The sequence below is a fragment of the Apium graveolens genome, chromosome 9 (genome assembly GCF_009905375.1).
Source record: "Apium graveolens cultivar Ventura chromosome 9, ASM990537v1, whole genome shotgun sequence".
NCBI lineage: Eukaryota > Viridiplantae > Streptophyta > Magnoliopsida > Apiales > Apiaceae > Apium > Apium graveolens.
Genome location: NC_133655.1, coordinates 107,690,780 through 107,700,948, shown reverse-complemented (window position 1 = coordinate 107,700,948; position 10,169 = coordinate 107,690,780). Strand labels below are relative to the sequence as shown.

The following is a 10,169-nucleotide window of genomic DNA, read 5'->3' as shown; positions in this document are numbered from 1 at the left end:
ATTACTCGCCTGTACTGCTCATCACCAACACCAGTCCTATCAACTACGTGCTGCACATGAGAAGAACCCTCTATAGGCACTGTAGGATCCGTTCGGCTACCCTCTACATCATCAAAGATATATCCCAACCCCTTGTCAGGGGGTGCACCTAAGAATGAATAACTCAAGTAATCTGATAGTGGGTTGAGCTCAAGTGTGGGAGCATCTTCAATAGACGGCTCGAGACGCTCCTGAGAAATTTTCAGCTCAGCTAACCCAAGAGAATCGAATGGCACATCCAACTTCCTCTTCCACAGAGGTGCATTCAAAACCTGAATTTGATCTACTTTAAAGCACTCCTCTTTAGCTGTGGGTAATTTTATTTCCTTGAACACATTGAAAGTGACCTTCTGATCATGAACCTTCATCGAAAGCTCTCATTTTTGCACATCGATCATAGTTCGGTCTGTAGCCAAGAATGGTCTTCCCAAGATAATGGGAATCTTCTTATCTTTCTCGAAATCAAGAATTACAAAGTCAGCAGGGAAGAAGAGTTTATCCACCTTGACCAAGACATCCTCCACTATACCTCGTGGATAAGCGATGGAACGGTCAGCTAGTTGCAATGACATGTATGTTGGTTTCGGCTCAGGCAGACCAAGCTTCTTGAAGATAGATAAGGGCATCAGATTGATGCTAGCTCCTAAATCACATAAACACTTGTCGAACGACAAGTTTCCGATGGTGCAAGGAATAGTGAAGCTTCCAGGATCTTTAAGCTTCGGAGGCAACTTCTGTTGCAGCACAGCACTGCATTCCTCCGTTAGAGCAACGGTCTCTAAGTCATCGAGCTTCACTTTCCGAGAGAGAATACCTTTCATAAACCTCACATAGCTAGGCATCTGTTCAAGAGCTTCAGCGAAAGGTATGTTGATATGAAGTTTCTTGAACACCTCCAGAAACTTCTCAAACTGCTTATCCAACTTTTTCTTCTGCAGCCTTTTAGGAAAAGGAGGTGGAGGATAGATCTGTTTCTCCCCTGTATTACCCTCAGGAGGAGTATGTTCCACAGTAGTCTTCCTTGGTTCCACCTCTACTTCCTTCTGCACATCTTTTTCAGCCACAACTGCATTTTCTGAATCTTGAGATTTTTCAGGCTCTTCGTCTTGCTGAATTTGGGGGCTTGCGACCTTTCCAGACCTTAAGGTGATGGCGTTCACATGTTCTTCAACTTCCCTCTTTCCTGGATTGGCTTCTGTATCACTAGGAAGCATTCCTGGTGGTCGATTCAATAAGGCATTAGCAATTTGCCCTATTTGGTTCTCCAAAGTCTTGATAGAAACAGCTTGGCTTTGGCATATAAGAGCCTGGTTTTTGCACATAAGCCTCAACTCCTCTAATTCAGATTTTTCATTCGAAGATAGACCTGCATCATGAGTTTGTTGTTGAAGTTGGAGTTGTTGCTGAAAACCAAGAGAGTTGAACAGCTTATTTCCAAACGGCTGGAATGGCTGTTGCATCACATTCTGATTGTTGCTCCAGCTGAAGTTAGGATGATTCCAGTTGTCAGGATGATAAGTGTCTGGAACTGGTTGTTGCGATCTCTGAAAGTTGCTCACAAACTGAGCTGAGTCGCTAGATATAGCGCATTGCTCTATCGCATGCGGACCTGCACACAGCTCACAAACACTAATTATCTGCTTAACACCATAGTTAGCCAGAGAATCGATCTTCATAGACAACGCCTTTAGTTGAGCAGTGATAGCCGTAGCTGTATCCACTTCAAGAACTCCTGCTACCTTGCCCTGTGGATATCTCTGGGTTGGATACTGATATTCATTAGCAGCCATCAGTTCAATTAGATCATAAGCTTCCTTATAGCTCTTTGCCCATAATGCTCCGCCTGATGCTGCATCGAGCATGGGTCTGGACTGTGCTCCCAACCCATTGTAAAAAACAATTGATGATCATCCAATCAGGAATTCCATGATGAGGACACTTCCTAAGCATCTCCTTGTAGCGCTCCCAAGCTTCACTTAGCGATTCTCCCGTTTGCTGCGCAAATTGAGTAATAGCATTCTTGAGTGCAGCTGTCTTCGCCATAGGGAAGAATTTAGTAAGAAACTTCTGAGCAAGATCTTCCCAAGTAGTAATCGAACCAGCTGGTAGAGAGTGTAACCAGCTCTTAGCCTTGTCCTTCAGAGAGAATGGGAACAGTCTCAGCTTCACAGCATCTTCAGAAACACCGTTGAACTTGAAGGTGTCGCATATTTCAATGAAATCCCTAATGTGTGTATTGGGATCTTCCGTTGGAGAACCCCCAAACTGGACTGAAGTCTGTACCCATTGAATTATGCCAGGCTTGATCTCAAAGGTATTAGCTGTGATAGCTGGCCGTACAATGCTAGATTGAATGTCATTGATCTTGGGTTGAGAAAAATCCATCAAGGCTTTCGTTCGTGCTGCTGGATCTCCCATTGTAATGAGTACCTGAAACACAAACAAATAAACCGTGAAAGTAAAAGAATCCGAGTCAGTGAACTTTAACGACCACTGATGACAAGCACATAAACTAAAAATTAACACCGAGTCCCCGGCAGCGGCGCCAAAAACTTGTTAGTGCGAAAACACGCTAATATTCACGCAAGTATACGCGTTCACAAGTAGTATAAGATATAAATCAGATTCGTTCCCACAGAGACTGGTTTAGGTTAAGTTCAATTTATGCACCTATGCAACAATGTATGGTTATCGCTCAATGCTAAGACAAATAACAAATTGGGTTTTTATTAAACTAAGAGATTATACTAAATAACATTAACTAAGAGAATTGAAGTTGAATTAATATATATGACAAACATGGGATTCTAACTTCATTAAATACTTTGTTCAATAACCTTCTCGTTCTTAACCTTAGCATGTGATGGTGAGGACACTAATCAGATAACACGAAACTGATAAACGCCAGCTTTCGTTGCACGAGTACCATTCTACCAGACATCCACAAAAGAGATAGAAGCTGAATAGGCACCAATTATATTGAGACCCTATATGTCTATAGAATTTGACAACATAACGATTTAAGAACAAGTTATCTATCTTGATTACATAGGGCAAGTAAAACGGTTAGAGTTACCTACGAATCATGTATACACATACAAGAACCTATGCTAGCATGGCAAGTTCTAAACCTCTATATTCACTGTCACTTCAATAGAGATTAACACGCTATCTTATATGTTAGCTATGCACATAAGACGAATAAGCACAACCAATACTAGGATATCATACAATCAATACACACCAAGATATTGAAATAATTAATTATTGAAATCCATAAGTAAATTCGTTAAAATCCCATGACAACGATTAGCCCATAATCGAACTCATCATCACCATGGGTTCCATGAAAGCATGGTATAAACAAGGTCTTAATAAACTAAATAATAATCAAAGTACGAATAAACGAGATCTAGGTTCAACAAGAACGGAAACGAGCATCCAAAGTTACAACTAATTCAAAGAATCACAAGTTGAAAATAAGATCTTCTTTTTCGGAGTTGTTCTGTGCTTCTAAGCCTTCTCCTTGGTATCACAATCTTCCCGGATGATGAAAACCCTTTTTTTTAAGTATATATACGCCCCTAGTGGACCTGAACCCTTAAAATCGTCAAATTCTACTCAAAAAAGGCCTTTTCAGTGAAATCAGCGACCAGCCGCCCCCTGAGCGGCCGCTCAGCTCTCCTGAGCGGGCGCTCAGCTCTCTGAGCGGGCGCTCAGCTCTGCTGAGCGGGCGCTCAGCTACTGACTGGGAAAAATATTCTGATGAATCTTGTTTTGGCCATAACTTGAGTTCTACTCGTCAGAATTAGGCGATTCAACTGCCCACGCGAAGCTATTGAGATTCTCTACAACTTGACAATGGCCTTGGCTTCCAATTCTGATCACTTTTCATCATATTTCCTTTAAAAGCTCTTTTCTTCATTTAACTGATACCTGAAATGCAATAACACAAAAACACATCAAAATACCAACAACTTGAGTCCAAAACACCAATTTAAGCTTGTAATAAAGCATTCCAAGTGGATATAAAATCCACTTATCATCAACACCAAAGGAAAGTATCACTATCTTCACCTATCGTTCAAGTGATGTTTATTCTGAACCCCATTATGCAAGTTTTTTACGTTATTCTAATTCCAGAATAGTTCAGTATTTCACATATCCAACTGCTTATGATGATGCAAGTATTGCTTTTCTATTCTCAGTTCAGAGTAGATAAATGTTTTACATATCGATGAGTTAAATGTTTATCATGCAGTACTCTCTGCTATTCTAAGTTCAGAATAGTTAAGTATTTTTACTTATCCAAATATTGATTATAAATTTTTTATTTTTTTAGAAAAAAATGGTTTTGTTGCGAGTATTATTGTCAAGTGAGTGGGGAAATAAAATTATTAAGGGTGTCGATTATTATGACCCCTTTCAATAAAATATTTTAATATGGATGGTTACTGGTTGCGTAAGAGGCCAAGTCACCAGTCCAACGCGAGCTATTATATGAAAGTATAATATCTTGCTAGGTGAATATATGCCTTTTGTGGATATCATATAGGTACGATATGGTTGTGGGATACCAGTACCTATATTTACGGTATGGCTGCGGGATACCGGTGCTGTTTCGTGACTCATCATCAGGAACAGCATAGTGCATAATTGGTTCCAATCTAAATTGCTAAATTATTTTTGATAATCATATAATAAATGATTTATCAAGTGTTTTGTTTGGATAAATGTGAAATTCGGTTTCTGATTGATGTTGATACTTAGTTTGCTGTTAAATATCAAAGGTGGTATTAATATATATGATTAATGTTGACTTCAGTATGGGATGTTGTGAGCATCTAAGTTAGTATTGATATCTAATTTGACGTGACAACAAAATACGTATTGATATCATGATTGGGGTTTTGAGTAAATTGGATATGAAGTTATGATTCAGTCCATAATCACTGTTTCATGTTGTTGTTTACGATATTTTCGTAAACATTATTTTATGAGTTTTATTTTTATCAAAGATTCAAAGTATTGTTGAATCATTTTTGCTCAAAAATATCAAAAAGGGTTTCGAATACAAATGAGGAACCAATTCTGGGATTCCTTAACAAAATTTTCTGATTCAACAATTATGAGTTTAAATGTTTTTTCTCAATTGCTGATGTCGGTTTTATATCAAAAACCATTTATATGTCATACTGAACTTGCTGAGCATTTCTTTCGCTCGTACTTGCATGTTTTCAAATTTAATCTTCTAGTGAGGATTAGTTTGCGATATTTTAGCCGCGTAATTCGAGAAAGCAAGAAGAAGCTTTGGAAGGTGGTTGTTTCAGGGTTTTCCGACTAGTGTAAGTTTTGTTATGTAAGTTGATTATATTATATTATTATATTATAGTTGTGTATTGTATAGATGGGACTAGTATACTTCTTTTCGAAGTTATACTAGCGGTTTAGTGTGAGCTGGAATTTGTTGAAAAGGGTTTTAAAAGAAAGTTAACAATGTGTTATTCCTAAACAATCTAACAAAGAATATAGAAGGGGGGTTGAATGTAATTTGGCTTCTTTTTATTTTAAAAATAGCTTTACTATAAATATATAACTGTGTTGATTTAGCAATGATGCGGAATGAAAGTAATAAAGAAATCAAAACATAAAGTAATTAAATACAAGTACTTAAAAACTTTCTTGTGGATTGAACTTTTCCACTAGAGGTAGATATTAATTAGGTAACTCTGTGTTATAATGTTGTACACAGCTGCTTACAAGTTGAACTCACAAGAACAGAGAAATTCTTTACATATATTACTTTTTCTATTTCTCTGATAATTGCATACTAACTTGGATAATAATCTACTTGCTACACTTGGTTTATATATCACCAAGTTACATGATAAAGAGACAAACAAATAAGATAAAATATTTCTAGTCTAATCTCATGCTTTTTCATTTCTCAATCCAGCATCTTTGAATATCTTCAATTTAGCATGGAAATGGAAATGCTTCTTTGTTCTCTAAAACCTATAATTAGGCTGCCATATTCCATTTGCATACACTCAACGCATGTGACTGTCAAGTCACTATCAACGGCCTTTTGAATTTGATCATCTGTTGAATACTTCATCGGATCATCCGTTAGGACTATGGTTGATCATCCATTGAAACTTTGGTTGATCATTCGTTGAGATTATGTTGGGAATATGTTGTGAACTTGATGATTACATTAACAAAACACCTTAGTAGATTCAACTTAGTGTAAAATGTAGCACTCGACAGATAATCAGATATAGTCCCGCGGATGACTCAATATAGTCCCAACGGATGATGATTTGACATCCATCGAGTGAGTAGCTTATGTAACAATAAGTCATGTAGCACATTTCTGCAAACACCTTTGTATAGATTCTGTAGTAGCATAAAAGTCACGTTGACTTTAATTAGATATGCAGAATAGGTTGATTAATTGTAAATATAAGATGTCTTGTAATTCTGCATAAAGAAATGAAGTCAGGTGTCAAATAGCTACCCGACGGATGATCAACAAAGCTACCCGACGGATGACCAACAAAGCTACCCGACGGATGATCAACAAGGCTACCCGACGGATGATAATCATGTACCTGACGGATGATCAATTCAAATATCTGTTGACAGTGACAACACAGTCACATGCATCGAGTGTTTGCAAAAGGAATGTGGCAGCCTATTCAGCTGGATTTTTGAGAACAAAGAAGCATTACCATTTCCATGATATTATGAAGATATTCAAAGACGCTGGAATAGAGTAGTGAAGCAACATGGTATTAGACTTGATAGGTTTTGTTTTATTATCTTGTCTTATTACATGTAATCTTGGTGATATATAAACCAAGAGTAGCAAGTAGAACAGAAGACTAAGCAAATACATTCTCAGAGAAACAATTGTAAGCTGAATTATGTAGCATTTCTCTGTAAGTTTAGTTGTTCATATTTGTAAGCAGCTGTGAGCTATTCAAGCTTCACAGGGTTCTCTTGATATATTTATATATCTCTGGTAGATGCATTCAAATCGACCAAAAAAATTTAAAGACTTGTGTTTTTAATTACTTGTGTTTTGATTTATCTAACTCTTCATTCCGCACTTTGCAAATCAAACACTTATATATTATTGAGTTAGAACCATTTTTCTCTAATCTTAAAAAGTAGCTAGAATTACATTCAACCCCCCTTCTGTAATTCTTGTTGTATTATTAGGGACTAACAATTGGTATCAGAGCAAGCTCTTGAAGCACAAAAAGTTTAAAGATCACAACAAACAGCAAGATGAACAAGAAGGATGTTGGAGTCAAGATTCCTTTTCTGGACAAAGGATAATTATCATCACTGGAAGGTAAAGATGCATCTTCGTTTACTTTCTCAAGATGAGGCCTATGTGGATTGAATAGAGAGAGGTCCTCATGTACCAATGAGAGCTGCAACTGGAAAAGAGCCATCAGTTCCCAAGCCAAGGCATGAATGGTCAGATCCTGATATTGAACAAGTCAGGAAAGACAAGAAGGGCATGAATATTTTATCAATGGAGTTGATGGTGATATGTTTGACAAAATCATCAATTGCAAGACATCCAAGGAGGTTTGGGACACCATTCAAATAATCTGTGATGGCACTGAACAAGTTAGAGAAAACAAGATGCAGTTACTGATTCAGCAATATGAGCATTTCCACTATGAAGAAGGTGAAACTCTCACTAATATCTTTAGTAGATTTCAAAAGATACTAATGCTCCTGAAGTTGCATGGAAGAGTCTACCAAACCAAAGACTCTAACCTCAAATTCCTGAGATCCTTTCCAAAGAATAGAAACTAATGACAGTCTCCTTGAGAAATTCACAAGAATACAAGGAGTTTACACTAGAGAGACTGTATGGCATTCTAAAGACTTATGAGCTTGAAATAGAGCAAGATGAAAGAATGGAGAAAGGAAGAAAGAAAGAAGGGTTCTTTGCACTGGTTGCTGAGTTAGAGAAACAGAAGGAGATGAAGATAGAAGCTGTTGAGTCTACTTCAAAGGTCTGTGAAAACAAGGGCAAGGTGCTGGTAGCAGAAAAGAAGATTCTTTGAGCCAAGATGTATAGCTGGATGATATTGATGAACATCTTGTATTTCTTTCCAGAAGATTTGCCAAGCTCAAGTTCAAGAAGAACTTTGGAGCAGCTAAGCCAATAGAAACATGGTGGATAAATCAAAATTCAAATGTTTCAAATGTGGCTTGGCAGGGCACTTTACTAGTGAGTATATAAAATCAGATTCCAGCAAGAAAAAGCTTGAGCCTGTGGATTATAAACAGAAGTATTTTGAGTTTGCTCAAACAAAAGGAAAGGGCTTTTATTACACAAGAAAGTGACTGGGCAGCAGATGGTCTGGATGTGGATGAAGATGTCAGCTATGTCATCTAGCCCTAATGGCCAAGTCTGATGAAACAGAGACAATTTCTTCAAGTAATCAGGTAATCACCACTAACCTTGCATATTTATCTAAAGCTGAGTGTAATGATACAATAAATGACATGTCTACAGAATTATATCATTTGCGTGTTACACTCAGTCCCTCACTAAGGAAAATGCTAAAATCAAAGAAAACAATTGGTTTTTAAGTGAGAGGAATAATATGCTAGAGTCTCAGTTTATTGAATTTGAAAAATTGAGAATAGAATGTAAGATTGATAAGGAAGAATTAACGAGTCCTTGAAGAAAGAAGAAATTTTGAAGAAGCAGCTTGATCGTGAACAGGAGGTGATTAAGGCATGAAATCATCTAGAGATGTCCATGCTGAAATCACCAAAGTTCAAGATATTGAGTACTTCTGTGATGCAGCCAGGAAAAAGAGTAAAGAGAAGCTAGAATCCAATTTGGTTAAAGGATTGCTAACAGAGTGGACTCGACGGATGGTGAGAGTCATCCGTCGGATAATCAAAAAGGTTATCCGCCGAGTGACATAAATCCTCATCTGTTGGCTGTGAGCAAACCTGTGAGTAAAGCCAAACTTGCCAAGTTAAATGAAAATATGGATCAGTTTCCAAAAACTTTATTTCAGGAGAATCTAGTCATGTGAAGAAGGAGAAGAAAGTGAATATTGGTCATCTGTCCATCAAATAATTGAATGACAGACTAGAAAAGATTGAGGTTAAAATAGAAGCTAAAAAGAAAAATAATAGAAATGGGAAAGTAGGAAATAACAAACATAACAACTACACACCTGATAAGTATGCTCCTAAAAAATATGTTAAGTGTGGTAGTGTTAATCATCTGTCTATTAATTGCAAACTTGTCATGCCTACTTCCATGATTGTATCACCTTCTTTTCCCAACATGAGTGATATGCCTTCTATGCCTTTGAATGCTATGTCTGCTCAGAATATGAAGCACAATTTGCTAATATGTCATTTGCACCTAATCCTTATTATGCTACACTGAATATGCCTCAATGCCATTTAGCATGCCCTACTGGAATAACATGTTTGCAAATAGCATGTCATTTCCTGTTAATCAAATATGCATGATAATTCTGTTTTAATAAATGGTTTCAAGGTCCAACTCAGATGACTAAGGATGAATCTGATATCCCCAAGTTAAATGAGATCAAACCTAAGAAACAAACGAAGAAAGCTAACAAGGCAGGACCCAAGGAAACTTGGGTACCAAAACCAACTTGATTTGTTTTAAATGTGTGCAGGGAAATAGAAAGAATCTGTGGTACTTGGATAGTGGTTGTTCAAGACACGTGACTGGAGATTCTACCCTGCTCACAGAGTTCAAGGAAAGAGCTGGTCCAAGTATTACTTTTGGAGATGACAGCAAGGGTTATACTGTGGGATATGGCTTGATTTCAAAAGACAATGTCATCATTGAGGAGGTTGCCTTAGTGGATGGTCTCAAGCACAATTTATTGAGTATCAGCCAGCTTTATGATTAAGGCAATTCAGTAACCTTCACTACAGAAGCCTGTGTTGTGACAACAAGAGGAGCAACAAAGTGGTTCTCACTGGAGTGAGAAAAGGAATGTGTACCTAGCTGACTTCAACTCATCAATGCAGAATCTGTTACTTGTCTTCTCAGGAAAGCAAGTCAAGATGAAAGTTGGTTATGGCACAAGAAGCTA

The 10,169-nt window shown here is 37.5% G+C and overlaps 1 non-coding gene across 1 annotated transcript; it reads left to right on the top strand.

Moving 5' to 3' along the window:
• The first annotated feature begins 1,960 nt into the window (after nt 1-1,960).
• On the top strand, nt 1,961-2,067 carry LOC141687967 (small nucleolar RNA R71). The gene has a single exon (XR_012561441.1). It is a non-coding gene; the product is annotated as a small nucleolar RNA R71 (small nucleolar RNA).
• The last annotated feature ends 8,102 nt before the right edge of the window (nt 2,068-10,169 follow it).